The 10,624-nt window shown below is 47.0% G+C and overlaps 1 long non-coding RNA gene across 8 annotated transcripts; it reads right to left on the bottom strand.

The window, feature by feature from the left end:
- Positions 1-231: 231 nt before the first annotated feature.
- Positions 232-9,416, bottom strand: LOC105466109 (uncharacterized). 8 transcript variants are annotated; one of them, XR_011607804.1, is made up of 8 exons: positions 9,398-9,416; positions 5,276-5,364; positions 5,124-5,191; positions 4,898-5,067; positions 4,577-4,751; positions 4,113-4,202; positions 3,370-3,466; positions 232-1,015 (listed from the first exon to the last, which is right to left on the bottom strand). It is a non-coding gene; the product is annotated as an uncharacterized lncRNA (long non-coding RNA). The 8 variants fall into 8 exon arrangements; XR_011607805.1 differs by lacking the exon at positions 9,398-9,416 and adding an exon at positions 9,199-9,217; XR_011607803.1 differs by lacking the exon at positions 9,398-9,416 and adding an exon at positions 9,180-9,198.
- Positions 9,417-10,624: the final 1,208 nt, after the last annotated feature.

Below are 10,624 nucleotides of genomic sequence, written 5' to 3'. Positions count from 1 at the left end.
TGCAATCCAGCCTGAGACAAGAGTAGGACTCCTCCTCGGGAGCGGGGAGGGAACCATCTGTGAACGCCTCGGGAGGGAGGGGAGGGAACCATCTGTGAGCTGGAGACATCTATACAACAGCCTCAACTGCCAAGCCGCTCTGCCACAGCCAGAGATGTGGCCCTGGGCCCCATGTGAGCACAGAGCACCAAGACTCAGTTCACATGGCACTGAAGCACAGATGAGACACAGTGCAGTTTTTAAAAGGATTTATTTGACAAGTTTCACTTAGCGCAATATACCTAAAAGGAAATCACACTACAATGAAAGATTTACATCAAGGCCTCAGAATTTCATACAAACACCAAGACCAAAATCACCAAGACCAAAATCCTAAAGTATTGGTATTGCATCTCAAATTTTTCCCATTAACTTAAAAAAAAAAAAGGCTTAAACTTATGTGCCTCACAGGTTACTAAATGAAACTAAAATTAATAAACATGCCAAAATGTTTCATTTTTAATTGTAGACACAGCTCCTATATTGAGTTTTACAAAAAAATAAAAGCATGTCTTTCAACATGCATCCAGTGTTCAATGTAACGTGACAAAGGGCAACATTTAACATAATCCAACTGCTTTTACCTAAATACGCTTACTGCTTAAGTGTATCCTATAACTAACTTGAGAAAAGCTGGAACTTAAGTTTAACAGTTACCGTTTACTCAGCTTCACTGTTACATCCTAGATAGTACTATATTCAAAAATACTGGGCCTCAAGTCCTCATAACAATCCTGATTTCCACTTACAGAGTAAGTGTAAATCACAAGCTTGTATTGCAGAAACTGTTAAACTGAAGTTTTTTTTTCTTTTAAAAAAAAAAAGTTGACCAAGAGTCAGTGATCAGGATCGATCAATTACATTCCCCATCCACCACGCATACTGGACATGCTAGATATCCCTCCCATTCCATTCACGTCCATAAATGCATGGCTTCCGCTACTGTAGTAGCTGCTGTTCATTGCTCCTTGGTTACCTGCAGAGAGATCAATTTGACAAGTTAGGAGTAATGTCAGACTACCAGTCAAATAAAATTTGGTATTCCAAGAAAAAGTTTAAAAAGTATACAAGTACAAATGGCTGCTGTCCAAGTGGTGAGACGCATGTTTGGGAAAGGGGAATCCCGACTCCAAACAAGCCTCAATTAACCCCTTTTCTCTGCAGTACCAACTTGCCAGACTCTTGTGCCACCATTTTAACAAATTCTTCAGGATCAACGTGAACAATTAAGTTTAAAGGAAAACTAGTATTTTTCAAAAACTGCAAAATTACTTCGTATTTTTAAAGCTAAACAAGGCATCTTTTTAAAACATTTACCATAAACATTCACAATGTGTCCCTCAAATGGCATTTGGGAAAAGGAAACACAGGAGAAGTCTCTTGCTTTTCCTATTCATGGTGGGCAGGAAGTGTGACAACCAAGTTGGACTAAAGGCAACTCACTGTGCCCAAATGGCAGCCTCTATGGAGTTAAGTCAGAGTCATTGACTGCTATAGAAAATATTATTACAACATATCAATATTTGCTATTGGGAATTTATATTTTTTGAGAGAATATTTACCTATGCAATGTTTGATTGAAAAATCACTGAAGTTGCCGGGCGCGGTGGCTCACGCCTGTAATCCCAGCACTTTGGGAGGCCGAGGCGGGCGGATCACAAGGTCAGGAGATCGAGACCACGGTGAAACCCCGTTTCTACTAAAAATACAAAAAATTGGCCGGGCGCGGTGGCTCAAGCCTGTAATCCCAGCCCTTTGGGAGGCCGAGGCGGGTGGATCACGAGGTCAGGAGATCGAGACTATCCTGGCTAACATGGTGAAACCCCGTCTCTACTAAAAATACAAAAAACTAGCCGGGCGTGGTGGCGGGCGCCTGTAGTCTCAGCTACTTGGGAGGCTGAGGCGGGAGAATGGCGTGAACCCGGGAGGCGGAGCTTGCAGTGAGCCGAGATCAGGCCACTGCACTCCAGCCTGGGAGACACAGCGAGACTCCGTCTCAAAAAAAAAAAAAAAAAAAAAAAAAATACAAAAAATTAGCCGGGCGCGGTGGCGGGCGCCTGTAGTCCCAGCTACTCAGGAGGCTGAGACAGGAGAATGGCGTGAACCCGGGAGGCGGAGCTTGCAGTGAGCCGAGATTGCGCCACTGCACTCCAGCCTGGGCGACAGAGCGAGACTCTGTCTCAAAAAAAAAAAAAAAAAAAGAAAAATCACTGAAGTTTTCCTGTAAAACTTGGTCTGCAAAAGGGTTTTGTGGGGTAAGATTATAAAATCACCATTCTTTTTTTTTTTTTTTTTGAGACGGAGTCTCACTCTGTCGCCCAGGCTGGAGTGCAGTGGCCAGATCTCAGCTCACTGCAAGCTCCGCCTCCCGGGTTCCCGCCATTCTCCTGCCTCAGCCTCCCGAGTAGCTGGGACCACAGGTGCCGCCACCTCGCCCGGCTAATTTTTTGTGTTTTTAGTAGAGACGGGGTTTCGCCGTGTTAGCCAGGATGGTCTCGATCTCCTGACCTTGTGATCCGCCCGTCTCGGCCTCCCAAAGTGCTGGGATTACAGGCTTGAGCCACCGCGCCGGGCCAAAATCACCATTCTTTAGACCAATTGAAAAAAAATAAATAAAACCAATCCTAGGTTAACTGACTAATACACATGGTCCTGAACCCAACCACCATTCTACTGTTTCAAATTCTACCTAAATCTAAAATTGATTTAATGCTAACCAAAAGACAAAAAAGTGAACAACTTTATTTACCGTTTTAATAAATGGAGGCAGATATTTTCTGGCTCGACAGTATTCCACCGAAGTTGCAATGACTAGTTTTCTTCTTTTTTTTTTTTGAGATGGAGTCTCGCTCTGTCGCCTAGGCTGGAGTGCAGTGGCGTCATGTGATCTCTGCTCACTGCAAGCGCCGCCTCCCGGATTCACGCCACTCGCCTGCCTCAGCCTCCCCAGCACCTGGGACTACAGGCACCCACCACCACGCCTGGCTAATTTTTTTGTATTTTTAGTAGAGACGGGGTTTCACCATGTTAGCCAGGGTGGTCTCGATCTCCTGACCTCGTGATCCACCCGCCTCGGCCTCCCAAAGTGCTGGGATTACAGGTGTGAGCCACTATTCCCAGCCGGCTGCAATGACTAGTTTTTAATTCACAGAACATTTCCCCCTCCCAATGATTGTTTCTGAAAATTAAGCTAGTAAAAACAGTTACATTTGGATTGAAAGCATACATGTAATAACCTGATTTCACCAAAAAGGAGCCTGCATCTTCCCAACTAAAGAAATTTGCCTAAAACTTATTCTAAGTATATTAAAAAAACAAAAACAGGCTTACCGTATCCACTCATGCTGCTCTGGCCACCACACACATCCGCCTCCATAATCACCACTCAGCTGCTGGCTGGCTGGGCCACCGTAACTGGACGGGTTTGCTGTTAAGAAAACAATAGAACCTTGTTCCTTATGTAATGTAGTATCTGGTGGTACCAGACTTGTAATTCTCTATGATTTTCCAGTCTTGATTTTATATTACTATAACCCCTCCGCCTCCTTCTGCCTACTGTTTATAACCAGGCTACCCTTCTATCCATCATTTCAGCTAGTAAAACATTGATAAACCAAAGTGCTAACGGTATACACTTCAGCAGGACTAAACTCCACGATTCCATAAGTAGAGGCATTTTGTGAAGATCTTATGAAACTGCTTGACTGGATTTAATGGGGTTTCCTCCTAATTTGATGTATCAAAGGCATGTCAATACCTAATTATGCCCGCATTTATCTTAATCCTGTTTTGCTATTTTAGATTTAACCTTTATACTCAGAAAATTTAAGTAGTTTCACTCTGTAGTCCCCTCCCCTAAGAGTACTTAAATCTGATTTGAATTATCTATCCTAAGGAACTTCCTAACTCACAAGGATTTAAGAAAGACAAATACAAAATTCAAATATCAAGAAATTGCTTTCTTTGCCTAAGTTTGTTATGCTAAACTCATTAAATAAATAGATTAGCTTAACTTATAACTGACTTATACATATATAAACATTTTGGTTTTTAAAGAAACTAACGATATTTACGCAAACCCATGTCTCCAATCATTTGGCTACCAAAAGCACCACCACTTGCTCCTGCTGTAGAATTCAAGAAGAGTTCTACATATCTGTGTTCTGAAATGAGAAAAAAAAAAGTTTGAAAATGTTTGTTAGTGAAACAAAACAGGATAAGCACTTTTATAAAGTTTTTAAACAAGCAGATCTGTGAACTTCAAATACTTTGGCAAAGAAAATTCTAGCTACTTCTCTTAGGTCATCTACTTTAACTCCAAAATCTAGCCTTCACATATTCATCTATATTGTCAATTAAGGATATATACTTCAAGATGTGCGCATCACAAATCCCTGTTATACTAATTTTTAAAATCCAAACCTGCTTCAACACACTGCCCCCCATCCCCCAAGAATTAATCTATTACTGGAGAGGAAACTTCTCATATATCCTTATTTTTCTATTTCTCAATTGTAAATGTTAGTCACACAATCACCTGTTAAGAGCCCACAAATGCTCAATCACACTTCCGCACATTTGCTTTGTCTTTTGACACAGCTGCCACAGCATCTTCACGAGCTGCAAACTCAACAAACATCTGCTTCACCAGTTACTCTGCCATCAGTACCAATTTCAATGTGTACTCTCTCAGGATTGAGCAGTGAAAAAAACTACAACACAAGGCATTTCCAAGAATTAAATCAACTTTCTAATGTTACAAAATAAAACTAAAATTTCTAACGTAGTGCTCACTTTATAGAATAAGGCTCAGACTTTTACTGCCATACTGAAATATTGACTTGTGAGTTCATCTTACATTATAAATGTCATTCTCAGGAGCTCTGTAAGGTAATCCATGCATGTCTCATTGTCAGTAGCTCTGTAACGTAATCCACACATGTGTACAGTGTCCTGTTGTGCTCTGGAAAGTAGAGCCACTATCCCTGTATCTGTGATCAGACATTCCTGAAAAACAGTAATTGAGGTCTAGATGAACAACAGTGTAAGCATCCTTCAACAGAGAAATTCAGTTCTTACCTTACCTCTTCCAAATCTAACCCAAATCCATAGCCATCATTAGAGCCATTGTAATCATCCAAGCCTCCATACCCTGAAAGACAAAGTACAATCAATCAAATAAAACACCAAGACAAAGGAACAGACTACTTGCCGAACCTTGCAATTCCTCACGTACCTCCACCATAAGCATCACGCCTCATCCTCTCAAAGCCAGCTCTTCTGCCAGTGCTGTTATACCTTCTGCCCCATTTTAAATTTTGCAGTCTGGAAAGAAAACAACCGTTAATACAGAATTTAAAACCTAAAACCACCTCTGGGTGACACAGATGAAATTTCTATTCCATGTCCCCACTACAAATTATGTAACTTGTGGAGCCTATTGTGGGGAAAAGAAAGAGAGATCAGACTATTACTGTGTCTATATAGAAAGAAGTACACATAAGAGACTCCATTTTGTTCTGTATTTGAGATGCTGTTAATCTGTGACCCTACCCCCAACCCTGTCCTTGCAAGAGACATGTGCTGTGGTGACTCAAGGTTTAACGGATTTTGGGCTGTGCAGGATGTGCTCTGTTAAACAAGTGCCTGAAGGCAGCTTGCTGGTTAAAAGTCCTCACCATTCTCTTAATCTCACGTACCCAGGGACACATACACACGGAAGGTCGCAGGGACCTCTGCCTAGGAAAGCTAGGTATTGTCCAAGGTTTCTCCCTGTATGATAGTCTGAAATATGGCCTCGTGGGAAGGGAAAGACCTAATTGTCCCCCAGCCTGACACCCGTGAAGGGTCTGTGCTGAGGAGGACTAGTGTAAGAGGAAAGAAAGCCTCTTGGCAGTTGAGATAGAGAAAAGTATCTGTCTCCTGCCCGTCACTGGGCAATGGAACATCTCAGTGATTGTATGTTCTGTTTACTGAGAAAGGAGAAAACCACCTTAGGGCTGAAGGTGGGAGGTGCTAGCGGCAATGCTGCTCTTCATGCACTAAAAAGGTTTATGGAGATGTTTGCATATGCATATCAAGGCACAGCATTTTCCCTTAAACTTATTCATGTCACAGTGATCTTTATTCATATGGCTTACTGCAGACCTTCTCCCTACGATGATCCTATTATCCTGCCACTTCTCTTTTCATAAGATGGTAAAGATAATTATCAATAAATACTGAGGGAACTCAGAAACCAGTGCTGGCGCGGGTCCTCTGTATACTGAGCAGTGGTCCCTTGGGCCCACTTTTTCTTTCTCTTATACGTTATCTCTGTGTCTTATTTCTTTTCTCAAGTCTCTCATTCCACCTAACGAGAGAAACATCCACAGGTGTGGAGGGGCAGGCCACCCCTTCAGCCTATATATAATGATCACGATATTACCAACTCCTAGAACTCCAATAAAAAAAAAACCTCACTCCCAAGGTGATATGTTTCCAACCCATCAACAACATCCAATATTCAAAGCAGTTTCAGAATGAATTCCTCTCAAGTCCTTGCTACTAATGTCTACATCACACATCTTTTATCAATTTCTCGGAACATTATCAAGCCTGGACTTTCTGACTTTACAGCAAACATACTTCGTTGCGAGTTGTTTCGCTCTGGCGCATTTGTTTTACCTTACCAGCAGCCACATTGCGGTTTCTCATTCAAATCCAAATTGCATGCCCAATACTCACCTCAAAGGGGATCAGTGTTACCAAGCTAAAATGCTCCAAGTTGCAGGGCTGAAGCCAAACCCAGTGTTGCCTCCTGCAAGGTGGCTTCCAGTGTACTTGGTTCTTGTTTTACAGGTCGTTTTCCGTTACTGACACTAAATTCACATAGTTAAGTCAATACTACAAACGTCTTGCCAAAAGCTGTCAATTTCATCCAAATAGAATTTTATCAGTCTGATTTCTTTTTTCCAGTCTAATAATGGGAACAAGCACATTCTGATAGAAAATACTCAGGAAACTTATGTACTGCAAAAAAAACTTCCCTGGGCTTTAGTGTCTTCAACCATATAGTGAGCCAGGTGAATAATTAAATGAGCAAACACTCTTCAATTACCAAATCTTGATTAGGAAAACTGAAATTAAGACGTGACATTTTAACTTTCCGAAGAATGCTCCTTTTCAAGGAAACATCAAAACTAGAAACAAGATGTTACATTTCGAGATACTGCAAAACATTACTATTATTTGTCTAATTACTTGGCGGTTTTCTCAAGATCGACGAGAAAATCCCACCTATGCCAATTTATCCTCTAGAAATAAGACACTGGGCCAGTCGCGGTGGCTCACCCCTGTAATCCCAGCATTTTGGGAAACCGAGGCGGGCGAATCACTTGAGGTCAGAAGTCAGCCTGGCCAACATGGTGAAACACCGTCTCTACCAAAATACAAAAATCAGCCGGGCGTGGTAGTGCGCGCCTCTAGTCCCAGCTACTCGGGAGGCTGAGGCAGGAGAATCCCTTGAAACCAGGAGGCGGATGTTGCAGTGAGCCGAGATCGCGCCACTGCACTCCAGCCTGGGTGACAGAGACTCCAACTCAGAAAAAAAAAGACACCCGTAAAAGAAAAGCTGGTGTTCAAAGGTAAGTAAAGACAAAATCTGCCAGATGTGCCGCACTCTCAAAGGCCAGGAGGACAGGCGGGGCTTTCGAAATTTCCATTGCGTAACAGCGGCCGGCCGGGCGCGAGCAACACAGCGGTGAGTGCAGTCACTCGCGCCTCGCCAAAGGGCGCCCCGGCTGCCCGCCCGCCGGCCCGCCCGCCCCGGCCTCGAACTCCCGCGACCTAGTTCTAACTCACCGGAAAAAAACCTCTGGACTTCATCTGCCGAGCAAGACCAGGGCAAGCCCCAGACCTTCACCACGAATCCCCTTTCCACCTTCGGTGTCCAACATCATGGTTTCTTACGCGGTCCGGCGTCGAAACAAAACGTAAGGCAGGCAAGAGGACCAGACCTGAGAGGGCCAATTAAGCCGTCCTCCGCCTCCGAGGTGCCCCCGGGCCCGCACCGCCCCCGCACGGAGCAAAAACCGGGCGGATGCACCCACCCGGCGACTGCAACACCCAACACCTTCTCGTCCGGCGACCGCACCCCCAAAGCTGTCCTGAGCAGCAGCTGTCGGCACCCCGGACGTTGGGGGCCCGGCCGAGAGCCAACGTAGAGGAAAGGAAATTGCGGCGGCCGCTTCCGCTCCGCCTCCTCCGACTTCTCACACAGCAGAGTCGGCGCAGCCTGCAGGCTTCAGCGGCGGTGCGGAGATTCAGCGAACCACTCACGGCTCTGGATGGCAGCCCGCAGCTCGCCAAGGTCCCCGTGGCCCTCCCAGAGTTATGGGGACAAACAGTCCTCGCAAAAACAGCACCCACGGGGGTCGCTGGATTGCAAACGAGGACCCTCTGCGACTCTGGCCAGCGGGCGCCTGCACAACCTAAGAAGGCCTTTTGTGCGAGCTCTGCACACGCGCAGCCAGCTGCCCGCACCGCCCGGTTGCGTCACAAAGAGCTCTAGCTCAAGCGTAACTTCAAGAGCCACCCCCGCATCCAACCTCCCGCGGGCGGATTATTACACGCTTGGGTTTTGGGCTCAGCATCCGCACCCAAAAACCCGCCCGGCTTTTTATTGCGCCTGCGCCTTCCCGCGAATATTGAATTTGGGAGTTCCTTTGAAACCGTTCTCAGGCCGGGTGCGGTGGCTCATACCTGAAATCCCAGCACTTTGGGAGGCCAAGGCGGGTGGATCACCTGAGGTCAGGAGTTCGAGACCAGCCTGGCCAACCTGGTGAAACCTCGTCTCTACTAAAAATACAAAAATTAGCTGGGCGTGGTGGCGGGCGTCTGTAATCCCAGCTACTCGGGAGACTGACGCGGGAGAATCACTTGAACACAGGAGGCGGAGGTTGCAGTGCCCAGCCTGGGCGACAGAGCAAGACTCCGTCTCAAAAAAAAAAAAAGAAAAAAAGAAACCGTTCTCTAGCCTTACCCGCCAGCGTGGGGGAGGGGAATGGCGGCCGCCTGTTCCCTATGGGACTGCATAGGAGTCCCGAGCTCTGGGTTGTGATGAGGTGGTCCTCTTTCTATCCCTTGCCCCAGGCTCTTACCGGCTTGCCCCTGGCCCACCTGAAAGGAGAGGCACGGCCTTCAGGCGTTCCCACTCGCCGCGGGCCTGTCTCCCCTTTATCACCAAACCGGCCGAAGCTGATCAGTCGCAGATTGTCTAGCGTCCTGGGAGCTGCGGGGCTGCGGACGTCCCGCGCCGGAAGCCACCCGGATGGTGCCCGGGGCACGTCGCAGCCACGTGTGCCTCCACTCCGCTTACCTGCCGTCGTCGGGCCTAGGGCCCCGGTCGGCGCGAGGTTCCGGTGCCTGTGGCTCGCGTCCGTACCCCGCATTTGACTAACGAACTCGCACCCTGTGTACCCCTTGACCCGCCTCACGGTCGGCGGGTCTTGAATGCCCTGGGGCCCCGGCACCAGGAGGACTTGCGAGCGCGGGCTTCTCCGTGGGTGCGCACCGGCCTCTGTGCTCGGTAGGTTAGCGATGAATCCTCCCAGGGCGGAACTGGTAATAGTGCGTCCATTCCCCAGGCGTAGACGCTGCATTCGAGGAGGCCCCGGGGTCACCCCATGTGCACACATGCTGCAAGATGAGTAATGTTCGTGGTTTCTAGCAGCACTGCCCAAAACCGAAGATGCCGTAGCCTCCCAGGCCTCCCCATGTCTGATCTGGCTGCTCTCTTCACCCCAGCTCTAGCGGACGCAGACAATAAACAAATTAACGATAAGGTAGTGTTGGACCCTGCCGCAGGGCTACCTTAGCTAGTGCAGGCCTGAGTGCCACCCTGGGAAGATGCGGACAAAGCATGTTTCCAACCCCAGTGCCACGGAGTCCCAATCCAGTTTTGACAGGTTTGAGAAAAGTAGAGAGGGTATCGAAGAGACACAGGAGCCCAGAGCTAAGCAGGGCCTGATCTTCAAAGGCCACTTAGGCCTTGGCAAGGGTGTTAACTCCAAGAGAAGGCATTGGCAAGTGATCAGCAGAGGAGTAATAAGCCCTGTGTAAAGGAAAACTCTTGCTGGATGTGAGGGGGATGCAGATGGAGCAGGCAGTGTGAATGACAGTACATGCCATGCCCTCTACTACAAACAGAGCTAGAAGCACACATCTGTGGTACTATTTCAGAAGGCACTTTGGCTGAGGTAATCAACAAGAGACACTCCGGTCAGGTGCGGTGGCTCACACCTGTAATACCAGCACTTCGGGAGGCCGAGGCAGGCAGATCACATGAGGTCAGGAGTTTAAGACCAGCCTGGCCAACATGGTGAAACCCCATCTCTACTAAAGATACAAAAATTAGCTGGGCATGGTGGTGCACGCCTGTAATCCCAGCTACTCTGGAGGCTGAAGCAGAAGAATTGCCTGAACCCAGGAGGCAGAGGAAGCAGTGAGCTGAGATCACACCGCTGCCCTCCAGCCTGGGCAACAGAGAAAGACTCCCTCTCAAAAAAAAAAAAAATTAGCCAGGCATGGTGACGCATGCCTGTAA

This window comes from Macaca nemestrina, chromosome 9, assembly GCF_043159975.1.
Source record: "Macaca nemestrina isolate mMacNem1 chromosome 9, mMacNem.hap1, whole genome shotgun sequence".
Lineage (NCBI taxonomy): Eukaryota > Metazoa > Chordata > Mammalia > Primates > Cercopithecidae > Macaca > Macaca nemestrina.
Note: the sequence above shows the minus strand (reverse complement) of the source record. Positions and strands in the feature narration are given on the sequence as shown.